The sequence below is a fragment of the Crocuta crocuta genome, unplaced genomic scaffold (assembly GCF_008692635.1).
Source record: "Crocuta crocuta isolate KB4526 unplaced genomic scaffold, BGI_CrCroc_1.0 scaffold132, whole genome shotgun sequence".
Classification (NCBI taxonomy): domain Eukaryota; kingdom Metazoa; phylum Chordata; class Mammalia; order Carnivora; family Hyaenidae; genus Crocuta; species Crocuta crocuta.
This window is the reverse complement of record NW_027528611.1, coordinates 4,861,774-4,874,084: the sequence shown is the minus strand read 5'-3', so window position 1 is coordinate 4,874,084 and position 12,311 is coordinate 4,861,774. Positions and strand designations below refer to the sequence as shown.

General features: G+C 48.6%; 1 non-coding gene across 1 annotated transcript; it reads right to left on the bottom strand.

Moving 5' to 3' along the window:
- Nucleotides 1-4,013: 4,013 nt before the first annotated feature.
- Nucleotides 4,014-4,117, bottom strand: LOC144224098 (U6 spliceosomal RNA). Its single transcript, XR_013332907.1, has one exon. It is a non-coding gene; the product is annotated as a U6 spliceosomal RNA (small nuclear RNA).
- Nucleotides 4,118-12,311: the final 8,194 nt, after the last annotated feature.

Here is a 12,311-nt window from a genome sequence, read left to right as displayed (position 1 = left end):
CAGACGCTGCCTTTACCCTGCCTTCCTGGCTCCACAAAGCTGCTTTCCTACCTCGCAGGACGCTTCCACAATCTTTCGTGCTGAGTCCCTCACATCTTCCTCCTGCTAAATGTTGGACGCCTCACCCCACCCCCAGCCATGAATCCCCTTCCTGAAAGCTTCCTGTCCATGGCTCTCAATACCATCCACACACTGACACTCCTCAATTTACCTCTGCAGGATGCAGACACAGTGGTGGCTCAAAAGCCAATTGGAGAAAGAGTAAAATCTTTTCACATAAATCACCATTTCAAGTGTGCTTACCATGCTGGGGCGCGGTGGGGCGCCTGGCCAGCTCCGTAGGCAGTGTGTGACTCTTGATCTCAGGGTGGTGAGTTTGAACCCCATGGTGGGTGTAGAGCTTACCTAAAAATAAATTAATAAATGTGATAGATGTGTTTACCACACTCACTTTGAAAGCACTTTCAGATATACTCTCTTGCTCTTCTCATCAAAGCCCTGTGGCTCCTGGGTGGCTCACTGGGTTAAGCATCCAACTTCAGCTCAGGTCGTGATCTCCCGGTTTGCAAGTTCGAGCCCCGCATCAGGCTCTCTGTCAACACAGAACCCGCTTCTGGTCCTCTGTCCCCTTCTCTGCCCCTCCCCCACTGGCACTGTCTCTTTCTCAAAAATAAACAAACATTAAAAAAAAAAAAAGCCCTGTGGCTCTTGGGTGACTGGGTGCTAGTCCTTCAGCTATTTCTGGATGTTTCATGCCTCTCCTACTGACCCTCTCACAAGGCTGGAGCACCCTGAAGGTTCTGTTTCAAGATTTCTCTGCAGAAGGAATCCAGTCTAGTGACTCTGCCCTCTGATTATTAAAGCTTCTCAAGAGGTTCTCTCTCTAGAACAGGGATTGGCAAAATATGACCTACAGACCAGATCCGGGCGGCTCTCTGTGTTTGTAAAGAAACTCTTCCGGGAACACAGCCACATTCATTGGTGTACGCACCGTCTGGCTGCTTTTGGGTCCTACCAGCAGAGCTGAGTAGCTGTGACAGACACCAGAGAGCTCACAAGCCGCACCTAGTTACTCTCTGGCCCTTTACAGACACAGCTTGGCGACCCCCGCTCCGGAATCAGCTAAGCGAAGGCTTTCCCCTCCGTAGTGGGCTCGCCCAGCCGGTCTCCTGCGTCCGTTCTGGGGAACAGTCAGGTGTGACCTTTTCCTGCTTTCCCACTCATCACACTCACGGGACTGGAAATTGTAGGAAAGCGACTACGGTGACGGTCCGCAGGGTGGTTAACAACCTTTCTTCCTTCCTCCCTCCCAGTCAGCGGGACTGACTCCCTCTCCCCAAAGTGAAGTCTGTAACGATCAGTAAGGCTGCCATTCCTCATAAAGGCCTTTCCACCTTTGCGTTGCTCCCAGATTTCTCTCCCGTGTGGACTCTTTCACGGGCCCTTAGATCCGTTTCGGCGGAAGGCATTTTCACACGTGCCTCTGGCACTCTGAAGGCTTCTCTGCGGTGTGAACAGTCTGATGTTCACGGGCTGATTCCTGGAGCCCTTCCCGCGCGGGCCACATGCAAAAGGCTTTTCCCCCCGAGACTCCTCAGAGGCACCAAGCCTTGGGAGCTTTGACGTTTGTGGGGCTTCCCTCCGGTGCCAACTCTACAGGGCACAGGAGTTAACAGAATACAGAACAGCTCTTCCACACTTGTTGCACACATATGGCCTATTTGGGGTGTGAACTCTCTGCCGTGTAGTGTGATGTGACCTAGCTGTTTACACCCTACACAGCTTCTCTCTGGTGTGGACTGTGTAATTGGTATCAAAACAAAGCAGCCTCCTGAGGAAAGGCCTCCCCGCACTCCTTACAGATATATGGATACTCCTTCTAACCAGGAAGAAAGGGAGAAGGGGCCTCGTTGCGTTCGAATGTTCTTCCACACTTGTTCACATTCCACACTTGGAGCCTTTTCAATTATGGAGAACTAATGAGCAGCCTGAGTGGTTGATTCCTGGAGATTCCTGGTGCTTCCTCTCCACCCTCAACGCTCCGGACACTTCTTCCCACGTGTCGGAAGCGGGGAGCTAGAGCTCAAGGTCTTGCCACCTTTCTTACATTCACGGGCCTTCTGTCTGCTGCGACAGTCACAGCCCCGGACACAATTTCCCGCATGTGCTGCAGGACTGGGCTCTCTCCGGCGTGGGCACATCAATGCACAAGAACTTCACTGTTTCTCGGTGCTTTCTCACACCGTGTACGGACCAGACTCTGCCAGCGCAGTTCCTCTGGGCTGCAGGGACGGGAGACAGCAAACCTCTCTCCAGTAGGTTTTCTGAAAAGCAGCGAGTTGTGACTTCCCACGGGGTCTCTTACTGCACTCACCATACTTGAAGGATCATTTCTTCTAAGACCTCTGGTGGCTTTTTAGGATTCAGGAGATTCTACCAAATTGGATCTCTGGGGCCCAGCCTTTGGGAGTTCTCCCCACGCCTCCCTCCCCACTCAGCGTGGTCAGAAAGGCCCTGCTTTACAGCTGACTCTGCCTTCTTGGCTCTGCTCTCACCAGCTGACAAATAAAAACATGACATTACCTGACAGCCACTGTGAGCAAAAACCAACTTGAGAAGAGAACAGTCAAAGAGAGAATGGGAGGGGAGCCCGGGTGGCTTAGTCGGTTAAGCATCCAACTTTGGCTCAGGTCATGATCTCATAGCTTGTGAGTTCAAGCCCCACATCGGACTCTGTGCTGACAGCTCAGAGCCTGGAGCCTGTCTTCGGCTTCTGTGTCTTCCTCTCATTCTGCCCTTCCTCTCTTCATGCTCTGTCTCTCTCTGTCTCAAAAATAAATAAACATTAAACAATAAAGAGAGAGAGAGAGAGAATGGGAGTGTGCAGCACTTACCCTCCCAACCCTTCACAGTAAGGCAGGGAAGGGGGCTTGAATGGGGCCAAGAGCCGGCAGACAAAGAAGGCCGAGTGGACTGGTAAACACAGAGAACCGAGGGAGGGGACAAAGGACAGAATAAAACACCTAGGGAATGAACAGGAGAGTCAGCCGATGTGTGAAAATGAAGCCAACAGCCCGAAGGTGAGGGGGGAGAAAACACAGAAGCAGGGGAAGGGTGAAGCGGGGGTCCTTGGTGTCTTCAGCACATGCAGACAGACCAGGCATGGCATCGGCCACGTGGTCTGGGTGCTGATGGCTGGCCCCAGGGAGAGGAAGGTGTGCCGGGTATTCCTGTGGGAGGGTCCATCAGATTTCCACCTGGCGGGTAAGAGGGCAAGAGAAAGTGAGGAATCCTCTAAACCTGCCTCTGCCTTGGGTGCATCGATGTTTCAAAGGCACGAGGGGAGGAGTCACAGCAAGGAGGGTGCTAACGGACTCCCTCACTCCCCGGGGCAAGTGAGGTCCTCCATCCCTCAGCGGCCGGCAGATCTGGTGCCCCTCGTTCTAGGAAGATGAGCAGATTCGGCTGGGAAATGAAATTCTGTTCGGAGCCCTGAGACAGGAAAGGGGAGATGGTGGACCCCAGCCAATCTTAGCCCTAAGCCACGCAATGGACAGAGCCGGGGAAGCCAACAGGCAGGCTGCTCTCTGAGGGGACAACCGTCTAGGGACAGAAGTGCAACTCCCATGGGCAGGGTCTTCCGTCCAAAGGCCGGTCACCCGGGGGCTGCTGAGGGGAGACTCCGATCACAGGAAAGGTGCCCATTTCCGGTAAGGGAGATATCAGAACCCAACATCTATGGGAGGCAGAAATGGCCCATGTTCCATCAGGAGGGACGAGGCAGCTTACAAGGATTCAGAAACCAAAACCAACTGAACTGGAATCTTTAGGGCATGCTGCCAGCAAAGGTGGCAGCAACGACTCGGTTATAGCAATGGACGGATGGAGTCACACAGACCACATTCCCCAAATTCTCCATCACATCTTTTTTTTTTATGTTTAAATGTTTATTTATTTATTTATTTACAAATAGTTTATTGTCAAGTTGGTTTCCATATAACACCCAGTGCTCAAAACATATGGAATTCTTCATGAATTTGCGTGTCATCCTTGCGCAGGGGCCATGCTAATCTCTGTATCGTTCCAATTTTAGTATATGTGCTGCCGAAGCGAGCACTCTCCATCGCATCTTAATGGAGATTCGTCTTGGAAGGGTCAGAGGATGCCAGTCCCCGTGAGGGGTGTGTGGCCATGGCCTTTCACATCCTCAAAGGTCACCCAGTCCTGAAATACGTGACTTCCACTGCCACCGGAGGAGTAATCCCTGAGGCACAACCAGATTCTGCAGAAGAAAGGGGTTGACTTTGCATCTATGTTTATACCTGACAAGCAAAGAGAACTGTGGAACAAGACAAGGGTCAAGTCTAGGAAGACGCTTCCAGCAGGGAAGGGGTGGTCAGGGCTGGCGTGGTCAGCAAATGTCACAGCAACAAAACTGCAAGGGGAAACAGCATTTGTCTCCCCTCTCCTAATACTTCTGGCCACCAAATGCGTGTCTGTTGAGGGGACAATGTGGGGAGGAGAGTGATCCTACACCAAGCAGTCCTCTGACACGAGCTGGGTGTCCCACCGTTTAAAGATTTTAAGTAATCTCTACACCCAATGCGAGGCTCGAAGTCACAATCCCAAGATCAAGTGTCATGCGCTCTACCGACTGAGGCAGCCAGGCACTCCAAGGGTGTCCCACAATTTAACTCAATTCTGACACTGCCTATGTGGACAAGGCATCAGAGCCTACGGGTTCAGGGCTCAGTTCTGCTGGTCTGCCCCCACTTCAGACACCAGTCTTAAGTCCAAGTTGTCACCTGCACTAACCGACTGGCTATAAATCAGAGGTTCCGTGGCCGTCTCCTCAGGTTGAATTAATTTGCCAGAGACGCTCTCAGAACTCGGGGAAACAGTGTACTTACTACTGTCAGTTTATTACCAAGGGTATTAAAAGATATGAATAAACAGTTAGATGAAGGGACACGTAAGCAGAGCACAGGTGCTTCCTCCCGTGGACTTAGGACATGCCACCTCCTAGCAAAGGGACACATTCTTGCTCAACCCAGGGGGCCCATCAAATCTCACTGCCCAGGGGCGCCTGGGTGGCTCAGCCGGTTAAGCGGCCGACTTCAGCTCAGGTCATGATCTCACGGTTCTTGGGTTCTAGCCCCGCGTTGGGCTCTGTGCTGACTGCCAGCTCAGAGCCTGGAGCCTGTTTCAGATTCTGTGTCTCCCTCTCTCTCTGACCCTCCCCTGCTCATGCTGTCTCTCTCTCAGGAATAAATAAAAGCATTAAAAAAAAAAAAATCTCACTGCCCAGCAGTTTTTACAGGGCTTAATATCCAGTCCTCTTCCCTTCCCACAGCTTGGCAGGTGGCGCTGACCGCGGCAATCCCTCTGGTGATCAGCCCCGTCGTGAGGCTATCCAGGGACCCTCCCCTAAGCGCCCTTGTGAGCATAAACCCGTACGCTTGGAAAGGGACTCCTGAAGAGTAGCAAGAGGCAATCCCATCACCCAGGAAATTCCAAGGGTTTTAGGAGCTCACCGCCAGGAACCAGGGACAAAGACTAAATATACTTATTGTGCCACAGGCAGGAGTGCAAACTTTAATTAACTCGGTGGCCGGGCAAGGTCTCGGGAAGGGCTGCAGAGGGAAGCAAGGCTTCGCAGGCCCCGGTGCTAGGGCTGCGGCTGCCATGACCGTGACCGGGCCTCAGGACTTTCCTCGGCAGAGGGCGAGAGCTTCTGGGCCACAACTGGCAGAAGACAGGGGAAGAGTTTCTGAGGACAAAAAAAAAGGCGGTCCTCTGCCTTGTACCCTGACCAACTCCCAGTGCCCAGGGAGGGGTATTTACAAGGCAGGAATATTTACAAAAGGCGGAGTGCAGCCAAACCCACTTCGGAAACCAGACTCTGAGGCAACAATGGACGGTATCCAACGGGTCTCGTGTGGGAGGGCAGGTAGGCTTCACTCTAGGACTTAAAATCCTTCCCAGAGTCACCCTAGGCGTCTCGACTTGGGTGGCTAAATAAGTAAGCAACTAGAAGTGCCACCAATAATAAATCTCCACCAAATAGATGTGGCGTGTCTCCACAGCACACCTAAAGGGAAAGGCTTGCAGATGTTTCGTGACGCAGCAGGTGCCGTAAGCAGAGAATCAAGGTTCGGCTTGATCCTTTTATTATTATTTTTAATGTTTATTTGTTTAGTTTTTGGTGGGGAGAGCAGAGAGAGGGAGAGAGAATCCTGAGCAGCTTCCAGGATGAGCACGAGGCTCGATCCCGCAGCTGTGAGATCACGACCTGGCCCCAAGTCAAGAGTTGGCCGCCTTACCGACTGAGCCACCCAGGCTCTCCAGATCCTTTTACATGTATACTTGTGTAAAAGCTGGATGGTGTTAGTGTAAACTCTTGAAGGAGAGGATTAAGAGGGGTGTTCATTCATTCACTCTCAACGTTTATTTTTTACACGAATAGCTTTAAGGAAAACATCTCTCAAACTTTATATTAGGTAAGATAAACACACAAAACGTACTTATTTATTGACTTTTGGAACAGCAGCAAAGATTTATTTCTCACTCGTGTCCTAGAAGGGCTGCGGCTGTGGCTTTACTCCAGGGCACGCAGGCTGACGGGACAACCCCCAAGACTTCCTCATGGCTGCGCCCAATCGGCAGCCACTTTTTAAAAAGCTGCGGCACAACGTACAGAATGGGATTTCACATCGTCGGAGTTTTTTACTGGACGGTTCAGTGGCACTGGGTACATTCACACCGCTGTGCAAAAATCACCACCGTCCGTCTCCAGAACCCTGCTCATCTGCCCAAACGGAAACTCCAAATCCATTAAACAAGAACTGCCCCCCAGCCCCTGGCACCCACCGTGTTCCTTGCTGTCTCTGTGAGTCAGACTCCTCCAGGCACCTCATGTATGTGGGACCGAACAGTATTTATCGCTCTGTGACCGCCATACCTCACTAACGTGTCCTTAAGGGTCGTCCACGTTGTAGCATGTGTCACGATTTCTTTCATTCTCAAGGGTGAGCAGTACTCCGCCATAGGTATACCGTGTCTGTGTCTCCAGTCATCCACCCATGGCTACCTGGGTGGCTTCCACCTTTTGGCTGCGGTCACTAACGCTGCTGTGAACATGGGTGTGCGAATAAACACCAGAGTCCCGGTTCTTAAGTTTTGGAAATATACCGAAAAACAGGAGAGCTGGGTCATATGGTAATTATCTTTTAATTATTTTGAGGACCTGCCATCCCATTCTTCATAGCGGCACTGGCAACGCACAAGGGTTGTGATTTCTCTACAGCCTCGCCAGCGCTTGTATTTTCTGTTTTTCGGGTGGAGCAACTGTTAAGGGGCGGGAAGCGGTTCTCTCACAGTAGGTGTGATTTGCGTTTCCCTAATGATTAGGGATGTTGAGCATCTCTTCCTATGCTTGTTACCCATCTGCACATCTTCTTCGTGAGAAATGTCTATTATTCAGGTCCTTGGCCCACTTTTTAATGGAGTTGTGTAGGTTTTATTTTTGTTTGTTTGTTTTTATTGTAGGAGTACTTTGTATATTTTGGATCTCTTTCAATTTTTAAAGACTTTCTAAAAAACTTTTTGCATGGAAAATATGTACAATTCAAGAATGTCTCCAAACTATCGTTTCCAGTTGGATTGGGATTTTTGAGATTATTTGGCTTTTTATTTTGAAATCAGGACAGGTCTACAGGACCTTAGAGATTTGTATCTGGAGAGTGTATCAGGATGAATGTAAAGGCTGAGTAAATATGCAAAGCTAAGCAGGAGGGTCTCCCTTAGTCCATCTCTGCCTGCCCTTTCTCCCACCGCAAAGGCCACTTATTTCACCCATCAGAATGGGCAAACTATAGTGGACAGAATTTGTATCTGGGAAGGGTGACAAGGGCCATCACTTCATATATATTATTAAATTATTCTGCTTTCACTGAGAACATCCCCAGAAAAAAATCTGCCATCAGGATAGGCAGTGGAAATCATTCTTTCTACCAAAAATGAAGTGTGACAGTTAACATAACAGACTTTCAAAAGTTTTTCCAGTGTGATCTGACCACTGTCAGAGGGCCCAGTCACCTACCAACACCACTCTCTTCTTTCCTACTAACAGAAACACATTTGTATCCAGGGTGACAAAGTGCTCAGCTAAAAAGGCCACAACTTCCAGCCTCCGTCACAGCCAGGGCTGCTTACATGACAGTTCTGGCCAATGAAATGAAAGCCAGGAGTCACTAGACAGGGTTTCCAGAAAGCTCTTTAAAGCCCTGTTATTAAAAAGCGTGACACTTTGTTAGAAATACGGAATACTGGGGGGAGGGGGCACCTGAATGGCTTAGCTGGTTAAGCGTCCAGCTTCAGTTCAGGTCATGATCTCATGGCCTGTGAGTTCAAGCCCTGCATTGGGCTCTGTCCTGATAGCTCAGAGCCTGGAATCTGCCTCAGATTCTATGTCTCCCTCTTTCTCTCTCTGCCCCTCTTGTGCTTGTATTTTGCCTCTCTATATCTCTCTCTGAAAAATAAAACATTAAAATAAATTTAAAAAAAGAAAAGGTAAGAAATAAGGCCCAAGAGTGCCCCACTCCAGACCTAGAGACTTGGGGTGTGCATTTTAATAAGATCTCCTGTTGATTCACATGGGCATTTCAAGTTCTGAGAAGTACTACTTTAAGGGGTGTTAAGCTTCGTCTTTCTTCCAGCCTGGAATGGGAATGTGGTGGCTGGAGCTACAGTGGCCACCTTTTGACCATGATGTGACCTCACAGGAGCCGCATGCTAAGGAAGATGGGAAAAAAAAGCAGAAGGAGACTGGGGCACTGATGGCATCATGTCATGGGGCCACCACACTGCCTGGACCTGCCTGCTCCAGACTTTTTTTTTTTTTTTAAAGTAATCTCTACACCCAATGTGGCACTTGAAGTCACAACCTCAAGATCAAGAGTCCCATGCTCTGCTGACTGAGTCAGCCAGGTGCCCCAGCTCCAGACTTCTTTAACGTGAGGGAATAACCTCCACCAGGTGCACTTACTACAGACAAGGAATCACTCCAGATGTACAGACTAGGAGAAATATCAGAAAGCCCGAAGCAAGAAAAAGCAGAGTCAACCATTACTGGATCATAAACAATATACAATCTTTTGATTTCAAGTTAATATATGTAGGCACATGTAAGTGTATAAAAATGTCCAGAGGATGGAAGTATATACATCAATTGGGGATCCTGGACGTCTCAGTTGGTTAAGCGTCCGACTCGACTCTTGACTTTGGCTCAGGTGATGATCTCATGGTTTGTGAGATCGAGCTCCACGTTGTGCTCTGTGTGCTTGGGATGCTCTCTCTCTGCTCCTCCCCTTCTCGTGTGCTCTCTCTTGCACGCACACTCGCTCTCTCAGAATAAATAAACTTAAAAAAAAAGTTCTCATAACAAGAAAACATTTTTTAAAAAGTATATACATCAAAATGCTCAGAGTGTAGGTGGTGGAATTAGGAGTAAATTTAATTTTCTTCCTTACACCTTCTGTTATTGACTGAATTTATACTTTGCATGAATTTTATAGTAAGAGAAATTGTTTTAAAAGCTAGAAAAGGGGCGCCTGGGTGGCTTAGTCGGTTAAGCGTCCGACTTTCGCTTAGGTCATGATCTCGTGGTTCGCGGGTTCGAGCCCCGCGTTGGGCTCTGTGCTGACTGCCAGCTCAGAGCCTGGAGCCTGTTTCAGTCTGTGACTCCCTCTCTCTCTGACCCTCCCCTGCTCATGCTGTCTCTCTCTCTCTCTCTCTCTCCTAGAAATGAATGAAACATTTAAAAAAAAAAAAAGCTAGAAAATAGGGGCGCCTGGGTGGCTCAGTTGGTTAAGCGTCTGGCTTAGGTTCAGGTCATGATCTAGCGGATTGTGGGTTTGAGCCCTGTATCGGGCTCTGTGCCGACAGCCAGCTCAGAGCTTGGAGCCTGTTTTGGACTCTGTGTCTCCCTCTCTCTCTGACCCCGCCCTACTCACGCTGCCTCTCTCTCTCTCTCAGAAATAAATAAAACATTAAAAAAAATAAAAATAAAAAGCTAGAGGGGCGCCTGGGTGGCTTAGTCGGTTAAGCGTCCGACTTTCGCTTAGGTCATGATCTCGCGGTTCGTGGGTTCGGGCCCTGCGTCGGGCTCTGTGCTGACTGCCAGCTCAGAGCCTGGAGCCTGTTTCAGTCTGTGACTCCCTCTCTCTCTGACCCTCCCCTGCTCACGCTGTCTCTCTCTCTCTCCTAGAAATAAATAAAACATTAAAAAAAAAAGCTAGAAAATATATGTACCTTACACAAAAGGACACCTTAACATGAAAAAAGGTACAGGGGCCCCTGGGTGGCTCATTCAGTTAAACGTCCGACTTCAACTCAGGTCATAATCTCACAGCTGTGTTCGTGGGTTTGAGCCCCACATTAAGCTCTGTGCTAACAGCTCAGAGCTGGGAGCCTGCTTCAGATTGTGTCTCCCTCTCTGCTCCTGCCCTCTTCATGTTCTGTCTTTCTCATTCTCTCAAAAATGAATAAACATTTTTAAAAAAGGTACAATATTGAACAGGATAAAGAACTGCCACGGTGGGGCTCCTGGCTGGCTCAGTCAGGGGAGCAGAAGCTCTTGATCTCCAGATTGTGAGTTCGAGCCCCACCCTGGGTGTAGACTAACTTAAGAAATAAATCTTAAAAAAAAAAAAAAAGAATGCCTGGCTGGCTCACTTGGAAAAGCATGCAGCCCTTGATCTTGGGGTTGTGAGTTCAAACCCCACACTGGAGGGGAGAGATTATTTAAATAAACTTAAAAAAAAAAAAAAGGATTGCCTACTCTTAGGGGTGGGAATGGGCTACCAAGAAAATAGTGAATAAAGTGAGAGAGACTTTGTTTGACTAATAATGACAATGGGCCTAAACCTGAGTATCATTTGCACACTCTACTTCTAAGGGCCAAAAAACTCCCAGGTCACATCACATATACTTAAAAAAATTTTTTTTTTAACATTTATTCATTCTTGAGACAGAGAGACAGAGCATGAGTTGGGGAGGGACAGAGAGAAAGAGGGAGACACAGAATCCGAAGCAGGCTCCAGGCTCTGACCTGTCAGCACAGAGCCCGACGCGGGGCTCAAACCGCAAACCGTGAGATCACGACCTGAGCCGAAGTCGGAGGCTTATCCAACTGAGCCACCCAGGTGCCCCACATCACATGTATTTTTGACTATACATCTGTTCACCGGCTTGAGTAATCCCTTGGTTTTCAGACTCCACTAAATAACGTTTGGCTATATTTCAAAATAACATGATCCTCAAGAGGCAAAGAGTTGTCACGCCTGAGGCCCACGTGCATGTGTCCACGTCAAAGGCAGCTCAAAAAACACCGTACAAGCACAGTAAAACTAACCTAAGTACAGCTTTCCAGGATCCTTCCTTTAAGGGGAAAATGTTCAAATACACACAGAGTTAAGAAGCACCGAAGCACCTTACTGTGTGCACTTCCTTCTTACTGGGCTCTCTATGCTCTCGATGTAAGAACATTTCAAATATTAAAAAAAAAAAAAAACCACATTATTTAAGCTGTCTTTTGAATACAGTTAAGTTAAAATGTGTATACAACAGTCCAAATAGGCAAAAGTCACCCTAAAATGAAACTAGAGCACGAGAGAGTGGCTCAGCCGCTACCATACTGATGTCACACAGTAAAATTCAGTAATACCCACACCCTGCTCCAGTCGCACAGAAATTCATGAGGGAAGGGATTTTTCTCTTTTTTGTTTATCGATGATCTCAAGCATCTAGAATAGTACTTGTCACATATGAGGTGTGGGGGGAAAATGTGAATGACTATAGATAGCAATAAACAAAGTCTTTACTTAAATTAAAAAATTACACACTGGGGTGTCTAGGTAGTTCGGTTGGTTAAGCGTCCAACTTTTGATCTTGGCTCAGGTCACGATCTCACCATTCCTCAGATGGAGCCCCAGTGCACAGCCTGCTTGGGATTCTCTCTCCCTCTCTCTCTGCCCCTCCTCTGCTTCTGTTCTCTCTCTAAAAAAATTTTTTTTAATGTTTTATTTATTTTTGAGTGAGGGATAGAGACAGTATGAGCAGGGGAGGGTCAGAGAGAGAGGGAGACACAGAATCTGAAGACAGGCTCCAGGCTCTGAGCTAGCAGTCAGCACATAGCCTGACGCGGGGCTCGAACCCACAAACTGTGAGATCATGACCTGAGCTGAAGTGGGATGCTCAACTGACTGAGCACCCAGGTGTCCCTCTGCTTTCTCTCTAAATAAATACATTTT